This window comes from Mesoplodon bidens (assembly GCF_964165515.1).
Source record: "Mesoplodon bidens genome assembly, chromosome: 6".
Classification (NCBI taxonomy): domain Eukaryota; kingdom Metazoa; phylum Chordata; class Mammalia; order Artiodactyla; family Ziphiidae; genus Mesoplodon; species Mesoplodon bidens.
Window position 1 is genome coordinate 118,922,590 of NC_138162.1, and position 27,294 is coordinate 118,949,883.

A 27,294-nucleotide genomic window follows, 5' to 3' on the forward strand; every position below is an offset into this window, starting at 1 on the left:
TGATTCTTCCAATCCAAGAACATGGTATACCTTTCCATCTGTCTATGTCATCTTTGATTTCTTTCATCAGTGTTTTATAGTTTTCTGACTACAACTCTTTCGCCTCCTTAGGCAGGTTTATTCCTAGATATTTTATTATTTTTGTTGCAGTGTTAAATGTGAGTGTTTTCTTAATTTCTTTCTGATTTTTCATTGTTGGTGTATAGGAATGCCAGAGATTTCTGTGCATTAATTTTGTATCCTGCAACTGTACCAAATTCATTGATTAGTTCTAGTAGTTTTTTGGTGGCATCTTTAGGATTTTCTATGTATAGTATCATGTCATCTGCAAGGAGTGACAGTTTTACTTCTTGTTTTCCAATTTGTATTCCTTTTCTTTTTCTTCTCTGATTGCCATGACTAGGACTTCCATAACTATGTTGAATAAGAGTGGCAAGAGTGGACACCCTTGTCTTGTTCCTGATCTTAGTGGAAATGCTTTCAGTTTTTCACCATTGAGTACGATGCTTGCTGTGGGTCACAAGTCAGTTTTCAAACCCTGCAATCATAATGGGTACCACTATAAAGAAAATTATTACATGTGCAGGGACTGTATGACTACGTTACAGGTTTGGTCATCTCCAAGTAGCGCTCCAGATTAGCATAGCTCAGACTGGATTAACAGACTGGAGTTGGTGCCTGCTACTCCAGCTCAAGCACCAAATAGTAAATATAAAGTGCCAATATCTTTGTGATTTATAGCAGATAATCAGTTTATGAACAGAGGTAAAATGAGCTAGCATTAGACTGCAAATCTAAAGACAGAGATTGAGTCCTTTTTGGCAAACTCTGTGATAAATCAACACATTGAATTGCAAATTCAAAAAAGCAGTTCAACTCTGCTGGTGCTTTTCCTGCCTTTTTTTTTTTTTCCTTGAACACGGGAGTAGTAGATTGAAGCCAATTGACTAAAGGATTTACCTGTGAACTAACATTTCCTGGGGTGGAAGCTCATCAATCTCATAAGGATGTGGCTTAATTAAAATCTTTGATTTGCATTCAGCTGATATAGGATAGAGTCCTGCAATCCTTATTTTTAGAAACTGGGGCTTCCCTGGTGGTGCAGTGGTTGAGAGTCCGCCTGCTGATGCAGGGGACATGGGTTCGTGCCCCGGTCCGGGAGGATCCCACATGCCGCGGAGCGGCTAGGCCCATGAGCCATGGCCGCTGAGCCTGCGCTCCACAACGGGAGAGGCCACAACAGTGAGAGGCCTGCACAACGCAAAAAAAAAAAAAAAAAAAAAAAAAAATTAAGTAAGTTGTACTTGTTTAGGGTTTTGAAGGCTCTTGGTCTGAACTACCCTAAATTCCTAGTGCAGCATGGATAGAATCGGTATTAAGGGTAGTAATTGAGTGGCTATTACAATTAGTAATGATAGGAAGGTTATCTGTTTTGTATGTTCAATTTTTTTTTTTACTTTTGTGTTGTTTATTGAAGGGAATATAGTTAGTGATGTGGAGTATGTTAGCTGCAAGTAGAAATATATGCTGAGTACTGCTATGATGGCTATTAGTATTGGTAGAATGATGTTATCATTTTTGTTATCTCTTGGATAATTATTTATCTGGGTAAAAACCGTGATAGTGGTGGGCTACCTCCTAACGATACTATAATGGTGAGGAAAAGGATTGTGATGGGAGGTGTTTTATCTCATGTGTGTGATAATGATACTGTTGTAGTACATGATCTGGGCATAAATAGTGAGAAGATAGTGTTGTTATGATATAAATTAGTATGTTTAGGATTGTTATAATTGGAATATACATTATAATAGCTGTTATGCATCCTATATGGGCAATTGATGAGGAAGCTATAATTTTTTCTAGGTGAGTATGGCTAAGTCTGCCTCAGCCTCCAATTATGATTCATAATATCACTGTGATTAATAGTATGTTTAGGGTGATGGATGGTGACATGTGGTATAAAACCGAGAGGGGTGCAATTTTGTCACGTTAATAGCGTCAGGCCTGCTGTTCATGGGATGCCTTGTGTGACTTCAGGCACTCAGAAGTGAAATGGGGAAAGTCCTACTTTTGTGACAAGGGCGATTGTCATGAGGGTGGATGCTGCTGGATTAAAGATTTTTGTAATTCACTGTGTTCCTTGACCAAAATATATTAGATTAATAATAATAGCCATTATAAGTAGTATTGACATGGTGGATTGTTTTAGAAAATAATTGTTGGATGCTTCTATAGCTTATGGGTTCATGTTTTTTATTAGAATGGGGATACCATTAACCAGCATGAGCTTGTTACTACAATTATGTTTCCTGAGATAATGGGCAGTAGAATGACCGTAAAAGCCATAGAGTTTATCAGTACAGGAAGGATATACGACAGTATTTTGGGGGTATGGGCCTGAAGCTTACTTAGAGAACCGTACTATACAGCATGTGGTGTAACGTGGTGGGGAACATAAAATTCTTGGGAGTAAGTTCACTTCCAGGAATAAGAGCATTTAAACCTCTGTCATTTTCTCTATCAAAGTAACTCTTTTGTCAGACATATTTCTTAAGTTTGTGGTGGGTTGCCTGGTATGATGACAAGTAGTGAAACCTCTCATATACGGAGCACTGATGTTAGTAGTAAAAAAATTTTTCTAAGAGATGTGTAAGTTGATATCAAAATGATGGGTAGGATGTTCGAATCCATAGAAAGTAGATTGTTAGATGTGTTTTAATGATGACTTGGGCTGTATATAATCCTGGCACGTAGGAGTTGTGAAGTACTCCTAAAAACAGATTGTTGTGGAAATGTTTTTTATAATGAAGTTGACATATTCTCTGGGAAGGACGGGGTGAGTGGGCCTGCTGCGTTTTCTACATTGGAGCCAAACACAGGTTTTGACTCTACTTCTGTTAAATTGCATGGGGCTCCATTGGATTTCTGTTAGTACAGAGATAATCAAATTGAGGGTAGGGGTCAGGATAAAATTAGTCATACTTGTTCTTGTGTAATAATTACTGTTGAAAGTGTAAATGATCCATTTATCAGTAGGACTGAGAAGAGAATAAATGCTAACGTTACTTCGTACTGCCCGTAGAGCCCCAATGAGTATTTTGAATCTGAAGCTCATCCAGATCAGAGGATAGAATGGCTAGGGTTTATATGGCTAATATCAATAGTATGCCTACATTTATACTAATTAGTGCATAAGATATGGGAAGAGGGATTCATGTTGTTAGAGCCAGGATTATGGCTAGCATTGGGGCAATAATATATAAATTGATGATGTTGATAGTCATAGTGGTTCTTATTTGACTGCCTCAGCAATGGTTTGTAATAATCCATAGTGGCTGATGATTTTTGGCCCTTTCTGGATTTGTATATAGCCTAGGATTTTCCATTCAGTTAATGTAAGGAATGCTATAGCGAGCAAAATTGGGTAATTAGTGAAAGAATGATGATAAACATATTCTTAGGAAGAGGACTTACCTCTGCAGATAAAGTTTAAGTTTTATGCAGTTGCTGGGCTCTGCAAACCCTAACAAACCCTGACTACAGTAGGGTATGATAAATTAATTCAATTGAGATTTTACTATCAATTAGTTTGAAGGCATCTTGTAAAATAGGTCTTATTTCCCTTGTCCATTCATACTGGGAGAAATTTATAATAGACAGAAACCAACCAGGATGACTCCAGTCTGAGCTCCGATCAGATAGGACTTTAATCGTTGAACAGACCATTAATAGCAGTTATACCACTGAAATGTCCTGATCCAACATCAAGGTCATAAACCCTATTGTCTAGAACTCTAGAATACGATCACACTGTTATCCCTAGTATAACTTGTTCCGTTGATCAGTGTTTTAGAACAACAGGTGATAAAGCACTTTGACTAGTGGTTCTAAATTTTAATCACTGAGAGGTGGTTTTGTTCTCCAAGGTCACCCCAACCAAAATTGTTAGTCAATTAAAAGCTATGTTATCCCTTAAGGTTCAGGCTTTTTTTTTTTTTCTGGATTAATTAATTAATGCTCCATAGGATTTTCTCCTATTATTCCCACCTCTTCCTGGAAAGGTCAATTTCACTGATTAAAAGACACGGTAAAACTCACATGTGGCCATTCTTGCAAGTCCAAGTCCTTATTTAGAGAACAAATGACTATGCTACCTTTCCACACTCAGGATCCCATGACAGTTAAAGCGATGTCACTGGGCAGCCAGTGTCTCTAATACTAGAAGTACTAGAGGTAATGTTTTTGGTAAACAGGCAGGAATTGTGATTGCTGAGTTCCATTTACTTTTTTAATCTTAAATGCATGCCTGTGCTGGGTTAACAATTGTTTTAATAAGTAATTAGGTATTGGTTTAGTTTTACTTTACTGTTAACTGTCAGTGGGTTATAAATTCTGATATAAGCTTATGCAAAGAGAAATATTTCTTGTTACTCATATGAACAGTATTGCTTCTATTAATTGATTAGTCCAGTATTAAATTAGCAGTTGATTTATTTATTATTGGTATTAAGGTGACTGTGTGGTTGACCTTGAATGCTTAATGCTTTCTTAACTGGTGGCTGCTTTTAAGCCAACCATGGTATTGTATATGCTACTCTCTAGGGAAGGTTGTATTCTGTATCTAAAAAGCTGGACCATTTTTGAATAACATTTAAAATTACGTTAAAATTATGTTTTTAAAGTAATATTTAAAATTGAACTAAAGTTCTTTTCTGAACAACCATCACCAGGCTTATAAGGCTTATCAGCTCTACTCATAAATCTCCCTATTTTGCCGTATGGATTGGTTTTTCTTATAAACTGTTCATAAGTAGCTCCTCTGGTTTCAGGGTATTTAACTTCTTTCATCATTCCCTTATAGAACTTTATCTATAGCACCAGATTTAAATTTCTACCTTCTATACATAGATGCTAAATGAGTCTTTACTTATGATAGTTGAATTTGGTGGGAGGTTTGGGCTAGTTTTAGTACGAAGTGTTCATGAGGTATAAAATCTCCTGGGGGGCTTCCCTGGTGGCTCAGTGGTTGAGAGTCCGCCTGCCGATGCAGGGGATACGGGTTCGTGCCCCGGTCTGGGAGGATCCCACATGCCGCAGAGCGGATGGGCCCGTGAGCCACGGCCACTGAGCCTGCGCGTCCAGAGCCTGTGCTCCGCAACGGGAGAGGCTGCAGCAGTGAGAGGCCCGTGTACCGCCAAAAAAAAAAAAAAAATGCATGAAACCAGTTATGTGTGAGCATAAGCTGATTTGATAGTCCATTGAGATGTCTTTTCTTTCATCTTTTTATTGAAGTATAGTTGACTTACAATGCTGTGCCAATCTCTGCTGTACAGGAGTGACTCAGTTATACAAATATAGATATCTATATCTATCTATATAGATATCTATATCTATCTGTCTATATAGATACCTATAGATACACATTCTAAAATTTCCTGGGGTGGAAGCTCATCAATCTAGTAAGGATTGGGCTTAAAATCTTTAATTTGCATTCAATTGATGTAGCACAGAGTCTTGCAATCCTTATTTTTAAGAATTACATAAATTACACTTGCTTACAGTTTTGAAAGCTCTTGGTGTGAACTACCCTAAGTTCCTAGTCCAGCACCGATAGAATGGGTGTTAAGGGTAGTAACTGTGTGGCTATTACGATTAGTAATGATAGGAGGGCTATTTGTTTTGTATGTTCCAACTGTCATTTTATGTTTTTTATTGATGGAAATATACTTAGTGATGTATGTTAGCTGCAAGTAGACATATATGCTGAGTAACTGCTGTGATGGCTATTAGTGTTTGTTGGTAGAATAATGTTATCATTTTTGTTACCTCTTGGATAATTATTCATTTGGGTAAAACCCCTGTTAGTGGCGGGAGACCTCCCATGATACTGTGATGGTGAGGATGAGGACTGTGATGAGAGGTGTTTTATGTCGTGTGTGTGATAATGACAGTGTTGTGGTAGCTGAGCTGGGCGTAAATAGGAAGACGAGAGTGAGTGTTGTTATGATGTTGATAAAAGAAATTTTCACATGTTGAGGGACGGGGACATTCTGGCTTATATATGACTTAAATCGGATGCTCACTAAAACAGCCCATTTGTAGCCTATCAAACATACATTGTACACTTGCTGTAATTATTAAAGGAAAGGGCACACTGACCAGAAGTGAAGCATGACCATGATAAAAAGTAAAGGTTAAATGCCTGCTTTCCTGGGCTGCCAAAGCCGGTCCTCCTTCAATGACACTCCCTTCCCAGGTGCCCAGGCCACACTGACTCGCTGTGTACATGTGTTTTTGGTTTTGGGTTTTTTTCTTGAAGTCTTGAAGGAATGTATCCCTGACCTGTTTAATGTTCTTCGTTCTGACAAGATATACAACTGTACTGAAAACCGTGCTTCTCTGAAGCTGTCAGAGAGGCTGTCTCCCTGGCTTTGGTCCTCAGTCTGGCTCTATGAAAACTCTTTTCTGTTTCTATTCTAGATTGATGATCGTCACTGACAAAACTTGGCACACCTGGCAGGACAGCAGATAAACCCACCTGAGGTCACCTGGAGTCTACTGTGGACCAGCGCTTGGGACCAGGCGTGGGCCCTTGAGCCCCTCTGGCTTCGGGGCGTCCTTCAGGTGATTCGGTGAGTTCTTCCTCAGAATCAGATCTCCTTGTATTAAGTGATGCTCCATGCCTTTTATTTGAGCTGTTATCTTAAAGTCTTGGAGTCTTAAGGGGGTACCAGTACATTTCCTAGGTGAAGAGGTTCCTAGGCAGAGGATCCAGGGAATTTCTAAGCGGAAGGCCTGGAAGGAATTTGAGTGAACTGGGTTGGCTGACTTTAAAAAATATATATATATGGGCTTCCCTGGTGGCGCAGTGGTTGAGAGTCCGCCTGCCAATGCAGGGGACACGGGTTCGTGCCCCGGTCTGGGAAGATCCCACATGCTGAGGAGCAGCTGGGCCCATGAGCCATGGCTGCTGAGCCTGCACATCCGGAGCCTGTGCTCCTCAATGGGAGAGGCCTCAACAGTGAGAGGCCCGTGTACAGCAAAAAAAAAAAAAAATATATATATATATATATATATATATATTTAAATATATCTAAATATATCTAAATATATATTTAAATATATTTAAATATATCTAAATCCCTTTAGATTACCTGTTAAAATTGGGAGATTGGGATTGACATATATACACTAATATGTATAAAATAGATAACTAATAAGAACCTGCTGTATAGCACAGGGAACTCCACTTCACTGTACAGTAGAAACTAACACGACACTGTAAAACAACTATACCCCATATATATATATATGGCTTAAAATTGGAAAATTAAATTTATTTGTAATTTATAATAAAGTGAAGCTAAAAGAAAGCAGGAAATCAGGCTCCTAGAGCCTACCAGCTCCCACTGGCACTCAGCAGGCTTCTACAACTGCTATTGGAGCTAGTACTTGCAAATACTTATCCAACACTGGAAGAGCCAGGATGGAACCTTTTTTGACATTAAAACTGAAATTTACATGCACAATTAAAGAAAGCTGGCTTAATAAAACATCTTTTCAAAATTCTGAAACTGAGAGAAAAAAAGTACTCCTAGGAGAAAATTTGAAGCTGTACCCTTATCATGTCCTTGAAATGCAAACACAGCCCACATTGCCTGAGACTGCAGCCTTGGCTCAATTAGTGGAATGTAAAACTGAAGGGGAAAAAAAGGCATTTTAAAACTCAAGCAGGAAAACTATGAGATCTCTTTGTCTATCTGGATCTAAGTATGCCTATGTGTATGTTATAAATATGTTTCTTCCTCCGGATGATATTATCAAAATGAATTTGTGAAAGAGCTCTATTTTACCGAGTTAAGATAAGCACTTAAAAATCAAATATTTCTAAATATAACAAAAAAACCCAAATTTTAAAAGGATCATGTGATCTAGGATTAATCTTCAGTAAATGAAAAGTTGTTGGTGACTAATGCAGGCATGTCTTTAGAGTCATCAACATTAGGTATAATATTTTATTTGGTACCTAGGTTTACTAAATGTCAGTAAGTTCATGTTATCTCTGTTACAAAATCTGTCAACAAGAAAATTAACTTGGTATGATGATATATTCATAACTGATGAAATAGAGATAAATGCGACAAAAGTTTTTAGGTGACGTCTTTAAAGATGATTGTTTTATGGTACCTCTACCTAAAAATAGTTTCTCCAGATTTTTGGTAACTTGAAACTTTGGAGTTTTGCTAAATTAAATTAAATGATGGGAACTGACTATCCAGATCATTTCCAATTAAGCTAAAAATACGCATTCATTGCTAAGCATGTCTTAATTTGCATTATTGGAGGAAAACTAAAGATGTTTAGGTTTATTGGACACATGCCTTATACCACATTTAGAAAAGAAATCATGCTGTGAGAAAATGTATGCTTCTAGAGGTTGCGGAATATGTTTGTAAGCCTGCCAATCAGGAAATGCGAATGTGACAGTTTGCAATTGCTTGTTTCTTGGTTTTCATTATGGATTAAGGTTTTTAAGGGTTAAAACTTATAACATATACATAATTAAATTTGTAGAAATAATTAGGTAAACATTTCATTCAAGGAAAATAAGAGGTGTGTTTTCAGTAAAAGGATTGAAGAAAGGAAAAGTGATTGATACTGTCCTGAAGTGTCTCAAAGAGAGAGATTTAATTATGCTTATTAGGTTTATTAAGTTTCATGGAAAACATTGTCAAATAAATGTTCTAGAAATTATATGAAATTCCTGGAAATCTATGTCATCAAAATTGAGGCTCCCAGTAAAGGGACTGGACCCAAGTTTTAGGGAAGTGCCCCTTCATGCCAAGGCAACAACAGGATCTGTGAAGATTATGGCACAAGTAGATAAAGGCCATTCTGCTTCTACAAAATATCAACCCCTCCTTGTCAGACTTTTGCCATCCTGATATCCCTGTAACATGGCGACAGTCTGCTCCTAAATCGAAGAAATTAAGATGGGTTAATAATAGCTGTGAATTAAACAGTCAGGGCTACAGGAAACCCAAGACAGCTGCTTCGTTCTTCCCAGCTCCCTGGCAAACCCCATTTTTATTCGCTGGGTTAAAGCCTTCCATTGCTGCCTCACAATAAAAAAGAAATGGTTAGAAAATGTGCTTTCCACCTGCGTATACTTTCCACAATCTCCAGTGATCAAGGCATCCACTTCACTGCGCAAATCCTACAAGACTTTAACAGAAATCTCTCAAACTTCTTAAAAGTATCACTGTCACTATCACCCTCAATCATCAGGCAAGGTCAACAAAACTAAAGGAAAAACTGACTCAAGCAGAACAAAAATTAATTACGTGGGATTGAGTGAACTGATAAATATGATTATGGTTTTTATGCCTTTTAGTCTGAAATATTACTGGCTTTTAATCTTTGCTTTCCAGATAAAAGGGAACCTTTCCCCTTAAGCTAATTTTTTGGTAAATCATAACCTTTGTAAGGTTATAATTATAACCTTTGTAAATTATGACCTTTGTAAGAATCGAAGCATTTATCTTTTCTCCCTACCTGATTCCTCCTTAATTTGGAATCTCTTAGGTTCCTAGCAGCCTTTCCAGGTGAATAAGGAAGGCCACTTTCTGTAAGAACCTCAAGATACTTTGGAAATTGAGAAAAGAGGAATCCACCTAAATCTATAGGTATTGCAGGTTGAACCTAATGTCATGGCTTTCCTGGCCTTGAGAGACCTTTTAAAAGTTCAAACTGAGATCCCTTAGGAAAAGTTCCAATAAATTTAAATTTAAAAGAGCCTATACAATCAGTTACACCTATGCAAATAATCAGGCCAATTGTATTGAAACCAGACTTCTATTGCAGAAAAATTAGTCTTAATTTGACTATGTTTGGTCAAAATGAGGATAATTTAGAGAGAAAAATTAAGTTTCAATAATATACCTTTGCAGATATTGAGGTTTTATATATCCTGAGGTTTTGTGTTTACGACCTACATTCACGGTGATGCTTTGTTATGTTATGTTATTGTAAAGTTTAATTGAATTATTAAAAGGATATTTGAAGCTTGTTTCTGAGTCTGATTACTGTGATTTATCTTTGGATGAAGACCAGATGCTCCATGACCTGCACCTTGGAGACTGTGCAGACTGGTAAAAGACATCATCTGAAGGACTATTTCCAACCTAAACGGAAGGCCCCACCTTTACCAGGTGCTCTTAACTAGCTCATGCACAGTGAAACCGAAGGGAATGAACTCTTGAACTCATTTCCCACCTAACAAGGGTCTCTGCATTGGACTGGTCTACAGAGGGGACTGCTCATCTCGAACTTACCTTAAAACAACCACCGAGCCAGGACGAGAAGAGGAAGACAACAGTGATGATAGACATCTGACCCAAGAATCGGGGCCAGGCCTGTAAGATCCATCCTACTAATTCAATTGAACTGTCTACCAAATGTTTGTCTCCCTGTCCAAATGGAAAGTTACTGTTTTACTTCTAGCTATACTTTTGCCCCAATATTCAGGATGGAAAGAAAATTCTTTAGTAAAGCTGTCACAAAGTACAGCTACTGGGCTAGGCCCTCAAAATACCTATCCCTGACTTTTCAGATGTTCCTAATGTGACCACTCACCCAGACCAACCTCCCTCTGACCTAAACTTTCAAGTTTAAACTCTTCACCATATTAATATGTCCATCCCTTGTCTGATATTATCTTCCGTCCTTAGGGACCAAGCACAACTTACCCAAGGACCCCCTCCCTCTGGCCCTTAATTGACAAATAGCAGGTTTATGTTTATTAGGACATTATGATACCCCATTGCCTATACCTCGGGAAATAGATGAACCTCCTTTCTCTCTTCTTTATGGAGTCTCTCTTCTCTGTTAGCAAGATACCAAGACACCCATGGCAGAATCTTTGGGGAATCTTGGTTCCTAATGCAGGAGTGTATGTGAACAAAAAGAGGATCAGAAATTTACCAGCCACTGTTGGTCAAATAGCCAAAGAGACTGAAGCACTACAGACATCCCTAAATCTCTTAACCCAATTAGTATCAGATAACCAGGTTGCCTTAGATTCTCTACTGGCTAAACAAGGAGGTGTTTGTGCTACTGCTCTTACTGCTTGTTGTGCTTTCATCAACACCTCTGGAGAAGTTGAGACATGCCTAGAAAGAATTTTCCAAGAGGCAAAATGGTTGCAAGATGTAAGAAAAACTGACCCTTTAGATTACCTGTTAAAATTGGGAGATTGGGATTGACATATATACACTAATATGTATAAAATAGATAACTAATAAGAACCTGCTGTATAGCACAGGGAACTCCACTGTACAGTAGAAACTAACACAACATTGTAAAACAACTATACCCCAATAATAAAATAAATAAAAACAATAAATAAATTACCTGTTTAGTTGGCACCCCTCAGAAAGAGACAATTTTTTTCACTCTGCTTCACAGATGATTACTACTTCATAATATGTTTTATCATTTTTTTCCTATCAAGCTACTCATGACATGTGTCACTGCTTGCTTTAAGTCTAATGCTACCAGCATACGGACATTGTTTGTGTGACAATTCAATACAATTGATAATATATGTAGCCTACAGCATTCCTCCCTGTCAGCACATACCTATGTGTTTGTCCACTGTATTTAATTCATTAACACCCAATGTGGACCGTTGTTCCTCAAAAGGATATTTAGCCCCAAGGTAAGACATAATCTATAAGTGCTGTGGCTATTACCTTAAATAGTAGGATGATTCCAATGTTTCATATTTCTAGGAAGGTGTAAGATCCATAATACAGGCCTTGACCTACATGGATAAATAAGCAAATAAAGAATATGAAAGTTCCCTTTGCATATAAATATCAGATAATTAATCTGTAGTTTACATATTGATAGATATGTATTGCTAGGAATAAACCTGTTAAGATTTGTAAAATTTAACAACTATCAAGCAGGGAATGAAAATTTCATCATGATGAGATATGTGATGGGGCTGGTAGATCAATAAATGCGTGAACAATTTTTAATAATGGGTGGGACTTTTGAATGTTGGTCATTACAGTGTTCCTACAGTTGAAATACAATAATTTTTCATGGCATTGGCTATGGTTACATTTTATGTGAGAATAATAATGACATACATTGTATTCATTTTAAGTACTATTTTTGTAGTTAGATTTGTAGTTAGTTTTTCTTCAAAACCTTCACAAATTTATGGTGGGCTTGGCTTGTATGTGGTAGTGGTATAGTAATAAATTTTGGTGGATTGTTGTGCTTAATGGTTTTTAACATTTATTTAAGGGGAATGTTACTACTTTTCAGTTATATAACAACTATGTCTACTGAGCAGTATCCTGAGGTTTGAGATTCTAATAAGATCCTCCTAGGTATATTTCTTTCATAGTATGACAGAAATGCAAATTAAAGCCACAATGAGACATTCATTCACATACAGTAAACGGTTATAATCAAGAACAAACCAATAAAAATCATGGCAACAATGTAGAGAAGTTGGAACCCTTACACATTGCTTGTGGAAATGTTAAATGGTGCAGACCATATGTTAAATAGTGTGGCATTTCCTCAAAAAGATGAAAACACAACTAGAGTTGGGTTTAAGACCTCCACTCCTAGATATATGCCACAAAGAATTGAAACAGGTGTTCAAACAAAAAGTTGTACCTGAATATTCATGGCAGCATTGTTGACACTGGCCCAATGGTAGAAACAGAAACAATCAGAATAGTCATCAGTGGATGAATGGATAAGCAAAAGAGGGGAGATCTACAAACTTCCATATTATTCTACCATATACAGAAATAGAGTAAAATGGTGCAGCAGCTGTGGAAAACAGTATGGCAGTCTGTCAAAATCTTAAACATAAATTAATGCATGATCCGTGAGTTCCACTTCAGGGAATACACATAAGAGGTTTGAAAGCAGGGGGTGAAACAGATACTTGTACAGCCGTATTCATAGCAGCATTACTCACACTGGCCAGAAGGTGGAAGCAACCCAAGTGTCCATGGATAGATGAATTATATTACTCAGCCTTAAAAACTAAGGAAAATCAGACACATGCTACAACACAAATAAGCTTTAAAGTCATTCTGCTAAGTGAAATAACCTGGTCACAAAAGAATAGATATATGATTCCACTTCTATGAGGTATCCAGAGAAGTGAAATTCAGAGACAGAAGCAGAATGGGGTTGACAAGGGTTGAAGAGAGTTGGTGTTTAATGGATGCAGTTTCACTTGGATAAATGAAAATATACAGGAGATAGATGGTGAGGATACTTGTACAACAATGTAAATGTGGTTAATGTCATAGAACTGTATGCTTAAAATCGTTTAGTCAATATTATGTTCAATAGATTTAATCACAATGGAAAATGTGAATGAAGTACTGATACACATTACAACATGCATGAACACTGAAAACATCCCAAGGCAATAGAACCATATACAAAAGGCCACCCAGGTCATACTTATCTTGTGTGCTTTAAATCCATCAAGGTTGTGAAAATGAGGCAACTTCTTTAAGAACATCTTCATGCTTTGGGGCAGATGGTGAAAGTTGAACTGAGCCTGTGGATTGGATTAGAAGATGAAAACCGTAATGATTTTCATTTGGGGGCTATGTGGGTGTTCCCTGGAAGAGTGTCCCTTTCGGGATAAAACACACTGGAATTTGTCATTTAAATTGGCATATGTGGAATATCAGTGATGCCTGGAGAATCTGAATTTACAGATTAAGAGTACATTTATTGCTACTACAAGTTTTCTGTATGTTTGAAATAACTGGAAAGTAAATAACTTTTCAAAACAACCATGTCAATACCATGCCAGAAAAGCAGAGAGGACACCAAATTTCATTATAGGGGACAAGCCCTACCCAGATCCAGTTCCCCCAAAGTGGTGAAGCTAATTGCTGTTGTAAGAGTCCACCTGTTATTAAGAAGCACCACAGGAAGATTATATTCAGAGCCACTATGTTTTGGGTGCTGCATATGACCTGGCATATGGTAGAAACAATGGGATCTTTGAATTACAATTTTCCTCAACAAACCACCAAAAAAACTGTTACAGGTAATAAATGACTTTAGTAAAGTTGCATGACACAAAAGCAATCAGTTGAGTTTCTATACACTAATAAAGAAGTATCAGAAAGAAAAATTATGAAAATAATTCCATTTACAATTGCATCAAAAAGAACAAAATACCTAGATATAAATTTAACCAAAGACATGAAAGCCCTGCACATTGACACTATAAGACACTGATACGGAAATTGAAGAAGAAACAAATAGAAAAATACTCTGTGGGCCAGCACTCGAAGAATATTGTTAAAACGTTATCTAGCCAAAGCAGTGTACACATTCAGTTCAATCTCTAACAAAATTAAAGTGGCATTTTCCACAGAAACAGAACAATCCTATCATTTGTGTGGAACCAAAACAGACCCCAAGTAGCCAAAGTGATCCTAAGAAAGGAGAACAGGCTGGAGTCGTGTGGCTCCCTGACTTCAAACTACATGGCAAAGCTACAGGAACCAAAACAGTGTGGAATTGGCACAGACACAGGCACGTGCACCAAGGAACAGGACAGAGAGCCCAGGAATAACCCACACACATGTGGTCAGTTAATTTAAAACACAGTTGCCGAGGACACACAGCGGGGAAAGTCTCCACGATAAATGATGCCGAGAAAACTTGATACTGTCTGCACTGCACACAAAACTACCTAAAACCCACACTTCACCACGTCAAGCCCTTCCTCTGCTAGGTCCTCTGAAAATGGAACCCCCTCAGCAGTCAGCCACAAACAGGAAGCTTCTCCCCACTTTTTTTTTTCACCTTTTACCCCCATGGTGGTACCTCCCAGACACTGGGTTCCTGTTGCGTGGATGAGGTCCAGTGTCGTCCAGAAGGTGAAGGTCCAGTATGTCCTGAGGAGATTGAACTTCTGTGTGTGTGTCGACTCAGCCGGGCATTGTCCAGAAGCCAAAGCCCTGGCAAGACCTGAGAGGACCAGGCTCCTGTCAGCAGCATCAGGAGCCAAGTCTGAGCATGGAGTCAAGTCCCCCAGCTGAGCACACAGGAGCCTCAAAACTGAGAGAGGCGGACTTGGCTCTGCCAGCGGGTATGTGCAGGCCTTGTCGCTTACAGTCCACTGCAGGCTCTGCCCCCAGCTGGCAGGTCTGACAAATCCACTAAATTTGAACATTCAAACTGAAACGGAGGCAAAAATCCCATGACAAGCCACAAATGGAAAGAAAAATATTTGCAAACTACTTATCTGATAAAGGATTTGTACTCAAATTATACCAAGAACTCTAGAACAAACAACCCCATTAAAAATGGGTAAATACCTAAATGGAGACCTGGCCGAAGAAGACATACAGATAGTAAATAGGCATACAAAAATGTGCTCAACAACTTATACCCTTAGGGAATGACACCTTAAAACAACAACGAGATAGCACTGCACAACTATTAACCTGCTGACTCCACAGAAAGGACACCACCGACGGGTGGAGGATGAGGTGCAACGGAAACTGCCCTTCACTGCCGCTGCAATGACTGTACAGCAAAGCGAACGAATCTCACCTGAGGAGCCCTCGTCCCGCCTCCAGCATGTAAGACAGCTGCTCTGAACAGCTAGGTCCAAACAAAACAAGGATGCAATTAAGCACAGCACCTCTCTTCATAATGGCTAACAACTTAAAGACATCAGTACGTCCTTCAGTAGATGAATGCATAAGCAAACTGCGGTACATCCACGTCAGGGGAGCAAACGATGCCACCCCAAAAATCTATCTGTTTGGCATAAGGCTTACTTTGACCTGATTGTTTAAAAAAAGAAAACACAATTTCTGAAAACCAAGTCAAGTTTTCCTTTTTGTGAGGGAAATATACATTCATAAGGGAAATCTCCATTTAAAAGGCGGTCTCCCCTCTCTGTACCAGGAATAGAAGGATGACTAAATCTCAAGAAACTTATCAAAGGAGAAGGCCTGACTTAAATCTGCAGAACAAATATACACTTGTTTTCTTCCGTTTCTAAACAAAGATGTTACTTAAGGTGATGGCTTGGGCCATTACAGGGACTTACCTTTCCCATGCATGTAGGAGGTACGAATGCTATTAAACTTCTCTTTGTTTTTCTCCTGATAATCTTTTATTACAAGGGGTAGGGGCTGTTTTCAACCAAGAACCTAGGAGGGTAGAGGGAAAATTATTTTTCCTCCTATACACGTGCTTCAGAATACTACTCAGAAATAGGAAGGAATAAACCATCAACCCCCACAAAAAACATGGGTGAATCATACACATATATTGCTAAGTGAAAAAATCCAATCTGAGGAGGCTACACACTGTATGACCCCATTTCTATGACATTTTGGAACTAGTAAAATAAAGATGGGAAAAAGTTATGGGTAGGGGTTGAAATGTCCCATGTGATACTTTAGTGATGGAGACCTGCCCCTATGTGTTTGCCTAAATACATAGATATTTACAACCCAACAAATAAATCATAACATACTCAAATCTAGTTATTTAGGATGTGAGAGTGTCACAGGATGAATACAGAATGTGACAAAGAATCTGATTTAGAAATGTATGAAAAAAACTCACTGTTGGTGGTGGGACAAAATGGGCTGACCTAAGTAACTATGGAAAAGAACAGAACTGGAGAGCAAAGGCAAAATGTACCATCTGTAAATTCTGGACTCTATAAGTTCTTTCCCATGGGGGTAGGAGCCAACAACACTGAAACTACCACATCTGTAATCTGAAATGGAGCAAGCAATGAATTCAGTATATGACAGAAGTGGACGCCAGGTATCATACATTTGGGGTCAGAAGGTACATATAAACAAAGGCAGAAGGTTACAATTTGCATGTAACAATGGGTAGAGTAGACTTCCTGAATTTGAAAAACTTTTGTGCATCAAAAGGTGATATCCAGGGCTTCCCTGGTGGCGCAGTGGTTGAGAGTCCGCCTGCCGATGCAGGGGACACGGGTTCGTGCCCCGGTCTGGGAGGATCCCACATGCCACGGAGCGGCTAGGCCCGTGAGCCATGGCTGCTGAGCCTGCGCGTCCGGAGCCTGTGCTCTGCAAGGGGAGAGGCCACAACAGTGAGAGGCCCGCCTACCGCAAAAAAAAAAAAAAAAAAAAAAAAAAAAAAAAAAAAAGGTGATATCCAGAGAGAGAAAACACAGCCCACAGAATGGAAGAATATATTTGCACATAACATATCTGACAAAAGCCTGTTCTTCAGAATACATCAAGAATGTTTACAAATCAACAGAAAGATAACCCAAATTTTAAAAAGGAAAAGGACTTGAATAGACCCTTCTCCAGACAACAAATACAGTCAACAAACACATGAAAATCTGGCAAACATCAGCAGTCATGATGGAAATGCAAATTAATACCATAATCTAGTACTCCTCACACACAATGGAATGGTTATAATCAAAAAACAGACAATATCAAATGTTGGCAATGATGTAGAGAAAGTGGAACCCTTAAACTTTGCTTGGGGAAATGGAAAATGGTGGAGCCTATGTTTACAATATTTTGGCATTTCCTCAAAAAGATAAAAAATACAATTATATGATTTAACAACTCCACTCCTGTTTGAACAGGTGTTCAAACAGAAACTTGTACATGAATACTCACAACAACACTATTCACACTGGCCAAAAGGTAGAAACAATTGAAACGGCCATCAAAGGGTGAATAGATAAACAAAATGGGTAGATCCATAAACTGTCCTGTTATCCTGCCATATACAGGAATAAAGTAATATGTTGGTGCTACTGTAGAAAAGCATAACGGTAATTCCTCAAAAACTTAAACAGAGTTAATGTATGATCTTTCAATTCCACTTCAGTGTATGTACAGATATTTGTACAAACATATTCATAGCAACATTATTCACAATGCTGCCAAAAGGTGGAAGCAGGGCTTCCCTGGTGGCGCAGTGGTTGAGGGTCCACCTGCCGATGCAGGGGACACAGGTTCGTGCCCCGGTCCGGGAAGATCCCACATGCCACGGAGCGGCTGGGCCCGTGAGCCGTGGCCGCTGGGCCTGCGCATCTGGAGCTTGTGCTCCTCAACAGGAGAGGCCACAGCGGTGAGAGGGCCGTGTACCGCAAAAAAAAAAAAAAGGGTGGAAGCAACCCACGTGTCCATTTGACAGATGAATGCATAAATACAATGGATCTGATTCAGCCTTTAAAGCTAAAGTAATTCTCACACATGCTACAATGTGGATGAACCTTGACATCACCATGCTAAGTGAAATAAGTCAATCACAGAAGGACAAATATTGTATGATTCCACTTATGTAAGGTATCCAGAAAAGTCAAATTCAGAGACCAAAAGAATGTCGTCGCCAGGAGCTGAGGGCAGTTAGTTAATGCATACAGTTTCCCTTGAGAAAAATGACAAGCTCTGGAGATGGACTGTGAGGATATTTGTACAACAATGTGAGGTAGTTAATGCCACAGAATTTCACACTTAAAATGTTTAAATGGTAAATGTCATGTTACATATTTTTAATCACAATGAAGAGAAATGAATGAAGTACTGATGTATGTTACAACATGGATGAATATTGACAACATCCTTAGTGAAAAAAGCCATACAGAGGGCTTCCCTGGTGGCGCAGTGGTTGAGTCCGCCTGCCAATGCAGGGGACACAGGTTCGTGCCCCGGTCCGGGAAGATCCCACATGCCACAGAGCGGCTGGGCCCGTGAGCCATGGCTGCTGAGCCTGTGCATCCGGAGCCTGTGCTCCGCAACGGGAAAAGCCACAACAGTGAGAGGCCCACGTACCACACACACACAAAAAAAAGCCATACAGAAAAAGCCACCCAGATCACATACTCATCTTGTACACCTTAAATCCATTAAGACTGTCAAAATAAGGGAAAATCTCAGTAATAGTTTCAGAAAAAGAAAGCTGGATCACAATGGAAAAAGTCCATTTCAAACAGCTGGGACAGCTGGTGAAAGCTGAAGTGGGCTTGTGGATTAAATTGTAATGTGGGAACCATATAATTTCTTCATGTTGGGGGTTATGTGATGGTTCTCAGGGAGAGTATCCCTGTTTTGGGTAAAACACACTGAAGTATTTTGTGGGAAGTGGCAAATGTGAATACTTTTTACTGTTATGGAAAGTTTTCTGTAACTACGTCAATACCATGCCAGAAAAACAGAAAAGACATCAAACTTTGTTATAAATGCCAAGACTTACGCAGATCCAGTTCAACCAAGGCTGTGATGCTAACTGGCCTCTCAGGAGTCCACATGGTATGAAGAGACACAGGGAGAAGATTACATTAGGAGCCACCACGTCTTGGGTGCTGTGTATGACCTGGGATACGGCAGAAACAGAGGGATCTTAGAATTACAATTTTTTCACATCACACACACAAAAATTTGTCAGAGTAAAATTCAGTAAAGTTGCAGAATTAAAATAACAATATACAAAAACAAGCTGAGTTTCTATACACTAATATCAAACCACCAAAAGGGGAAATAAAACAATCCCATTTATAATTGCATCAAAAAGAACAAAATACCAAGGAACAAATTTAACCAAGGACATGAAAGACTTGTACTGGGAAAACTACAATGCGCTGATAGAAAATCTGAAGACACAAATAAATGGAAAACTATTCCATACTCGCAGACTGGAAGAAGTACTATTATTAAAATGCCCATTCTACCCAAAGCTATTTACAGATTCAAGGCAATCCCAATCAAATTTCCAATGGCATTTTTCACAGAAACAGAAATAAAATTCCTAACATTTGTATGGAACCACAAAGGACCTTGAACAGCCAAAGCAATCCTGAGAAAGAAGAACATAGCTGGAGGCATCTCCTCCCTGACTCCAGACTGTATCATGGAGCTGTAGTAACCACAGTGTGGAAACTGGTACAAACACAGACACACAGACCAGAGCAACAGAACAGAGCCCACAAATGAACCTGTGTGTGTATGGTTAGTTAATTCATGACAGTGGTGTTGCAGGAAGGGGGCCCCCTACCAGGGCCCAAGAGTGGGCTCTTGTCTAACACTCAGATGTGAACTGTCCGAGGAGACACACGTGCTGACAAACCAAGAGACGTTATTGGGAAGGGGCGCCCGGGCAGAGAGCAGCGGGGTAAGGGAGCCCAGGAGGACTGCCCTCCACATGGCTCACAGTCTCGAGTTTTATGGTGATGGGGTTAGTTTCCGGGTTGTCTCTGGCCAGTCAGCTTGCCTGGCTCATATTTGGTCCAACTCAGGGTCCTTCCTGGTGGCACACGCATCTCAGCCAAGATGGATTCCAGCAAGGAAGATTCTGGGAGGTTGGCAGGATATATTATGGGCTAGTGTCTCCTCCCTCCTTTTGGCCCTCCCGAATTCTCCCAGTTAGTTTTCGAGGGCAGCATCATGTCCCTTACCTTATCAGGACCTTCTGTCGTGAGACAACTCATGCAAGTGGTTAGCATGGTGTGTGGCCAAGGTGGGCGGTTTCGGTCAATGATTCCCTTACAATGGGGCCAAGAAGAGACAACAGAGAAAGGACAGTCCCATCAGTTAAAGGTGCTGAGAAAACTAGACACCACCCTCCAAATAATTAATTAGAAACCATATGGAATGAAATGAATATAGACACAAACTTGACAGCTTACACAAAAACTCACTCAAAATTGTCCATAGACAAACTTAAATTACAAACTATAAAAATTCTAGATGAAAACAAAACAAAACAATATCTCTCAGTACAGGACCTTGGGTTTGGTTATGAATTTTAACACACAACACCAAAAGCCAATCTATGAAAGAAAAAAAAGAGTCATGTAGACTTCATAAAATTAAAAATTTCTACTCTGTGAAAGACCTTATTCAGAAAACCAAAAGACAAACCACAAATTGGGAGAAAACTATTTGCAAAACACATATGTAATAAAAGATATGTACTCAAATTGTACCAAAAACTCTAGAACAAAAAACACCATTAAAAATGGGTAAAGGACCCCGGAGGAAGATGGCGGAAGAGTAAGACGCGGAGATCACCTTCCTCCCCACAGATACATCAGAAATTCATCTACACGTGGAACAACTCCTACAGAACACCTACTGAACGCTGACAGAAGACCTCAGACCCCCCAAAAGGCAAGAAGCTCCCCACATACCTGGGTAGGGCAAAAGAAAAAAAGAATAAACAGACAATAGGATAGGGACGGGACCTGCACCAGTGGGAGGGAGCCGTGAAGGGGGGAAGGTTTCTACACACTACAAGCCCCTTCGCGGGCGGAGACTGTAGGTGGCGGAGGGGGAAAGCTTCGGAGTAGCGGAGGAGAGCACAGCAACAGGGGTGCGGAGGGCAAAGCGGAGAGATTCTGGCACAGAGGACCGGTGCCCTCAGGCACACACCAGCCCGAGAGGCTTGTCTGCTCGGCCGCCGTGGCGGGCGGGGCTGGGAGCTGAGGCTCGGGTATCGGCTTTCAGTCGGAGCGCAGGGAGAGGACTGGGGCTGGCGGCAGGAAGAGAACCTGAAGGGGTTAGTGCACCACGGCTAGCCCGGAGGGAGTCCGGGGAAAGGGTCTGGAGCTGCTGAAGAGGCAAGAGACTTTTTTCCCTTTTGTTTCCTGGTGCGCGAGGAGAGGGCATTAAGAGGGCTGCTTGGGGAAGCGCCGGAGACAGGCACGAGCCGCGGGTAAGGCACGGACCTCGGAGACGGGCGTGGGCCGCCGCCGCCGCCGCCGCGGCCCGCCGCCGCCGCCGCCGCGGGGCCTGTGTGCGAGCGCGGGTCACTGTCCGCCCCGCCTTCCGGGGGGCCTGTGCACCCCGCCACTGCCGGGGTCCCCGAGACCCGGGGACGGCTTTCCCGGGAAAGCGCACGGAGCGCCACGGGCTGCTGCAACGTCACGCCGGCCTCTGCCGCCGCAGGCCCGCCCCACACTGCGCGCCCCTCCCTCCCCTCTGCCTGAGTGAGCCAGAGCCCCCGAATCAGCGGCTCCTTTAAACCCGTCCTGTCTGAGCGAAGAACGGACGCCCTCCGGCGACCTACGCGCAGAGGCGGGGCCAGGTCCAAGGCTGAGACCCGGGAGCTGTGAGAGCAGAGGCAGGGAAATCTCTCTGTGCAGCCTCGGAGGCAGCGGATTAAAGCTCCACGGTCCATTTGATGTGCCCTGCGTCTGTGGAGTGCATGAATGGACAGCGAATCATCCCAAATTGAGGAAGTGGACTTTGAGGACAAGATTTAAGACTTTCCCCCCTTTTCCTCTTTTTACAACGAATTATTCCAAATTAAGGAGGTGGACTTAGAGAGCAAGATTTCAGACTTCTCGCCCTTTTCCTCTTTTTACAACGAATTATCCCAAATTGAGGAGGTGGACTTGGAGAGCAAGATTTTTGATTTTTCCCCCTGCTCTCTTTTTGTGAATGTGTATGTGTAATCTTCTGTGTAAGATTCTCTCTGTATAGCTTTGCTTCCACCATATGTCTCAGGGTTCTATCGGTCCGGTTTTTTTTTTTTTTTTTCAATAATTACTTTCTAATTTTAATAACGCTACTATATTTCATACTTTATTCTATTTTACTTTACCTGCTCTTTCTTTTTTTCCTACTCTCCCTTCCTCCCTCCCTCCCTCCGCTCCTCCTTTCCTTCTTTCTTTTTCTTTCCTCCCTCCCACCCTTCTTCTTTCCACTTTCTTTTTCTTTCCTTCCTCCCTCCCTCCTGTCTTTCTTCCTTTCCTTCCTCCCTCCCTCCCTCCTTTCTTTCCTTCTTTCTTTCCATCCTTCCTCCCTCCCTCCCTCCTTTCTTTCTTCCTTCCTTCCTTCCTTCCTTTCTTCCCTTCTTCCTTTCTTTCCCTCTCTCTTTCTTTCTTCTACTAATTCTTTCTTTCTACTTTTTCTCCCTGTTACTCTGAGCCGGGTGGATGAAAGGCTCTTGGTGCTGCAGCCAGGAGCCAGTGCTGTGCCTCTGAAGTGGGAGAGCCAACTTCAGGACACGGGTCCACAAGAGACCTCCCAGCTCCACATAATATCAAGCAGCGAAAATCTCCCAGAGATCTCCATCCCAACACCAGCACCCAGCTTCAGTCAACGACCAGCAAGCTACAGTGCAGGTCACCCTATGCCAAGCAACTAGCAAGGCAGGAACACAACCCCACCCATTAGCAGAGAGGCTACCTAAAAACATAATAAGGCCATAGGCACCCCAAAACACACCACCAGACGTGGACCTGTCCACCAGAAAGACAAGATCGAGCCTCAACCACCAGAGCACAGGAATTAGTCCCCCCCACCAGGAAGCCTACACAACCTACTGAAACAACCTTAGCCACTGGGGTCAGACACCAAAAACAACGGGAACTACGAATCTGCAGCCGGCAAAAAGGAGACCCCAAACACAGTAACATAAGCAAAATGAGAAGGCAGAAAAACACACAGCAGGTGAAGGAGCAAGATAAACACCTACCAGACCTAACAAATGAAGAGATAATAGGCAGTCTACCTGAAAAAGAATTCAGAATAATGATAGTAAAGCTGATCCAAGATTCTATTTCCATGATCCATAATCTTGGAAATAGAATAGACAACATGCAAGAAACAGTTAACAAGGACCTAGAAGAACTAAAGATGAATCAAGCATCGATTAAAAACACAACAAATGAAATGAAAAATACTCTAGATGGGATCAATAGCAGAATAACTGAGGCAGAAGAACGGATAAGTGAGGTGGAAGATAAAATAGTGGAAATAACTGATGCAGAGCAAAATAAAGAAAAAAGAATGAAAAGAACAGAGGAGAGTCTCAGAGATCTCTGGGACAACATTAAACGCACCAACATTCGAATTATAGGGGTTCCAGAAGAAGAAGAGAAAAAGAAAGGGACTGAGAAAATATTTGAAGAGATTATAGTTGAAAACTTCCCCAATATGGGAAAGGAAATAGTTAATCAAGTCCAGGAGGCACAGAGAGTCCCATACAGAATAAATCCAAGGAGAAATACACCAAGACACATATTAATCAAACTGTCAAAAATTAAACACAAAGAAATCATATTAAAAGCAGCAAGGCAAAAACAACAAATAACACACAAGGGAATCCCCATCAGGTTAACAGCTGATCTCTCAGCAGAAACCCTACAAGCCAGAAGGGAGTGGCAGGACATAATTAAAGTGATGAAGGAGAGAAACCTGCAACCTAGATTACCCAGCAAGGATCTCATTCAGATTTGATGGAGAAATTAAAACCTTTACAGACAAGCAAAAGCTGAGAGAGTTCAGCACCACCAAACCAGCTTTACAACAAATGCTAAAGGAACTTCTCTAGGCAAGAAACACAACAGAAGGAATATACCTACAATAACGAACCCAAAGCAATTAAGGAAATGGGAATAGGAACATACATATCAATAATTACCTTAAATGTAAATGGACTAAATGCTCCCACCAAAAGACACAGAGTGGCTGAATGGATACAAAAACAAGACCCATATATATGCTGTCTACAAGAGACACACTTCAGACCTAGAGACACATACAGATTGAAAGTAAAGGGATGGAAAAAGATATTCCATGCAAATGGAAATCAAAAGAAAGCTGGAGTAGCAATTCTTATATCAGACAAAATAGACTTTAAAATAAAGACTATTAGAAGAGACAAGGAAGGACACTACATAACGATAAAGGGATCGATCCAAGAAGAAGATATAACAATTGTAAATATTTATGCACCCAACATAGGAGCACCTCAATACATAAGGCAAATACTAACAGCCATAAAAGGGGAAATCGACAGTAACACAATCATAGTAGGGGACTTTAACACCCCACTTTCACCAATGGACAGATCATCCAAAATGAAAATAAATAAGGAAACACAAGCTTTAAATGATACATTAAACGAGATGGACTTAGTTGATATTTATAGGACATTCCATCCAAAAACAACAGAATACACATTTTTCTCAAGTGCTCATGGAACATTCTCCAGGATAGATCATATCTTGGGTCACAAATCAAGCCTCGGTAATTTTAAGAAAATTGAAATTGTATCAAGTATCTTCTCCGACCACAATGCTATGAGACTAGACATCAATTACAGGAAAAGATGTGTAAAAAATACAAACACATGGAGGCTAAACAATACACTACTCAATAACGAAGTGATCACTGAAGAAATCAAAGAGGAAATTAAAAAATACCTAGAAACAAATGACAATGGAGACACGACGACCCAAAACCTATGGGACGCAGCAAAAGCAGTTCTAAGGGGGAAGTTTATAGCAATACAATCCCACCTTAAGAAACAGGAAGCATTTCGAGTAAACAACCTGACCCTGCACCTAAAGCAATTAGAGAAAGAAGAACAAAAATACCCCAAAGCTAGCAGAAGGAAAGAAATCATAAAGATCAGATCAGAAATAAATGAAAAAGAAATGAAGGAAACGATAGCAAAGATCAACCAAACTAAAAGCTGGTTCTTTGAGAAGATAAACAAAATTGACAAACCATTAGCCAGACTCATCAAGAAAAAAAGGGAGAAGACTCAAATCAATAGAATTAGAAATGAAAAAGGAGAAGTAACAACTGACACTGCAGAAATACAAAAGATTATGAGAGATTACTATAAGCAACTCTATTCCAATAAAATGGACAACCTGGAAGAAATGGACACATTCTTAGAAATGCACAACCTGCCAAGACTGACTCAGGAAGAAATAGAAAATATGAATAGACCAATCACAAGCACTGAAATTGAAACTGTGATTAAAAATCTTCCATCAAACAAAAGCCCAGGACCAGATGGCTTCACAGGTGAATTCTATCAAACATTTAGAGAAGAGCTAACACCTATCCTTCTCAAACTCTTCCAAAATATAGCAGAGGGAGGAACACTCCCAAACTCATTCTACGAGGCCGACATCACCTTGATACCAAAACCAGGCAAGGATGTCACAAAGAAAGAAAACTACAGGCCAATATCACTGATGAACATAGATGCAAAAATCCTCAACAAAATACTAGCAAACAGAATCCAAGAGCACATTAAAAGGATCATACACCATGATCAAGTGGGGTTTATCCCAGGAATGCAAGGATTCTTCAATATACGCAAATCAATCAATGTAATACACCATATTAACAAGTTGAAGGAGAAAAACCATATGATCATCTCAATAGATGCAGAGAAAGCTTTCGACAAAATTCAACACCCATTTATGATAAAAACCCTGCAGAAAGTAGGTATAGAGGGATCTTTCCTCAACATCATAAAGGCCATATATGACAAACCCACAGCCAACATTGTCCTCAATGGTGAAAAACTGAAACCATTTCCACTAAGATCAGGAACAAGACAAGGCTGCCCACTCTCACCACTCTTATTCAACATAGTTTTGGAAGTTTTAGCCACAGCAATCAGAGAAGAAAAGGAAATAAAAGGAATCCAAATTGGAAAAGAAGAAGTAAAGCTGTCACTGTTTGCAGATGACATGATACTATACATAGAGAATCCTAAAGATGCTACCGAAAAACTACTAGAGCTAATCAATGAATTTGGTAAAGTAGCAGGATATAAAATTAATGTACAGAAATCTCTGGCATTCCTGTACACTAATGATGAAAAATCTGAAAATGAAATCAAGAAAACACTCCCATTTACCATCGCAACAAAAAGAATAAAATATCTAGGAATAAACCTACCTAAGGAGACAAAAGACCTGTATGCAGAAAACTATAAGACACTGATGAAAGAAATTAAAGATGATACAAATAGATGGAGAGATATACCATGCTCCTGGATTGGAAGAATCAATATTGTGAAAATGACTCTACTACCGAAAGCAATCTACAGATTCAATGCAATCCCTATCAAACTACCAATGGCATTTTTCACAGAACTAGAACAAAAAATTTCAAAATTTGTTTGGAAAAACAAAAGGCCCCGAATAGCTAAAGCAATCTTGAGAACGAAAAACGGAGCTGGAGGAATCAGGCTCCCTGACTTCAGACTATACTACAAAGCTACAGTAATTAAGACAGTCTGGTACTGGCATAAAAACAGAAAGATAGATCAGTGGATCAGGATAGAAAGCCCAGAGATAAACCCACGCACATATGGCCAACTTATCTTTGATAAAGGAGGCAGGAATGTACAGTGGAGAAAGGACAGCCTCTTCAATAAGTGGTGCTGGGAAAACTGGACAGGGACATGTAAAAGTTTGAGATTAGATCATTCCCTAGCACC

At 40.1% G+C, this 27,294-nt stretch overlaps 1 long non-coding RNA gene across 1 annotated transcript; it reads right to left on the reverse strand.

Annotated features, from left to right (window-relative positions):
• Positions 1–414: 414 nt before the first annotated feature.
• On the reverse strand, positions 415–11,845 carry LOC308618825. Its single transcript, XR_014016084.1, has 4 exons — positions 11,757–11,845; positions 10,836–10,941; positions 6,542–6,798; positions 415–538 (listed from the first exon to the last, which is right to left on the reverse strand). It is a non-coding gene; the product is annotated as an uncharacterized lncRNA (long non-coding RNA).
• Positions 11,846–27,294: the final 15,449 nt, after the last annotated feature.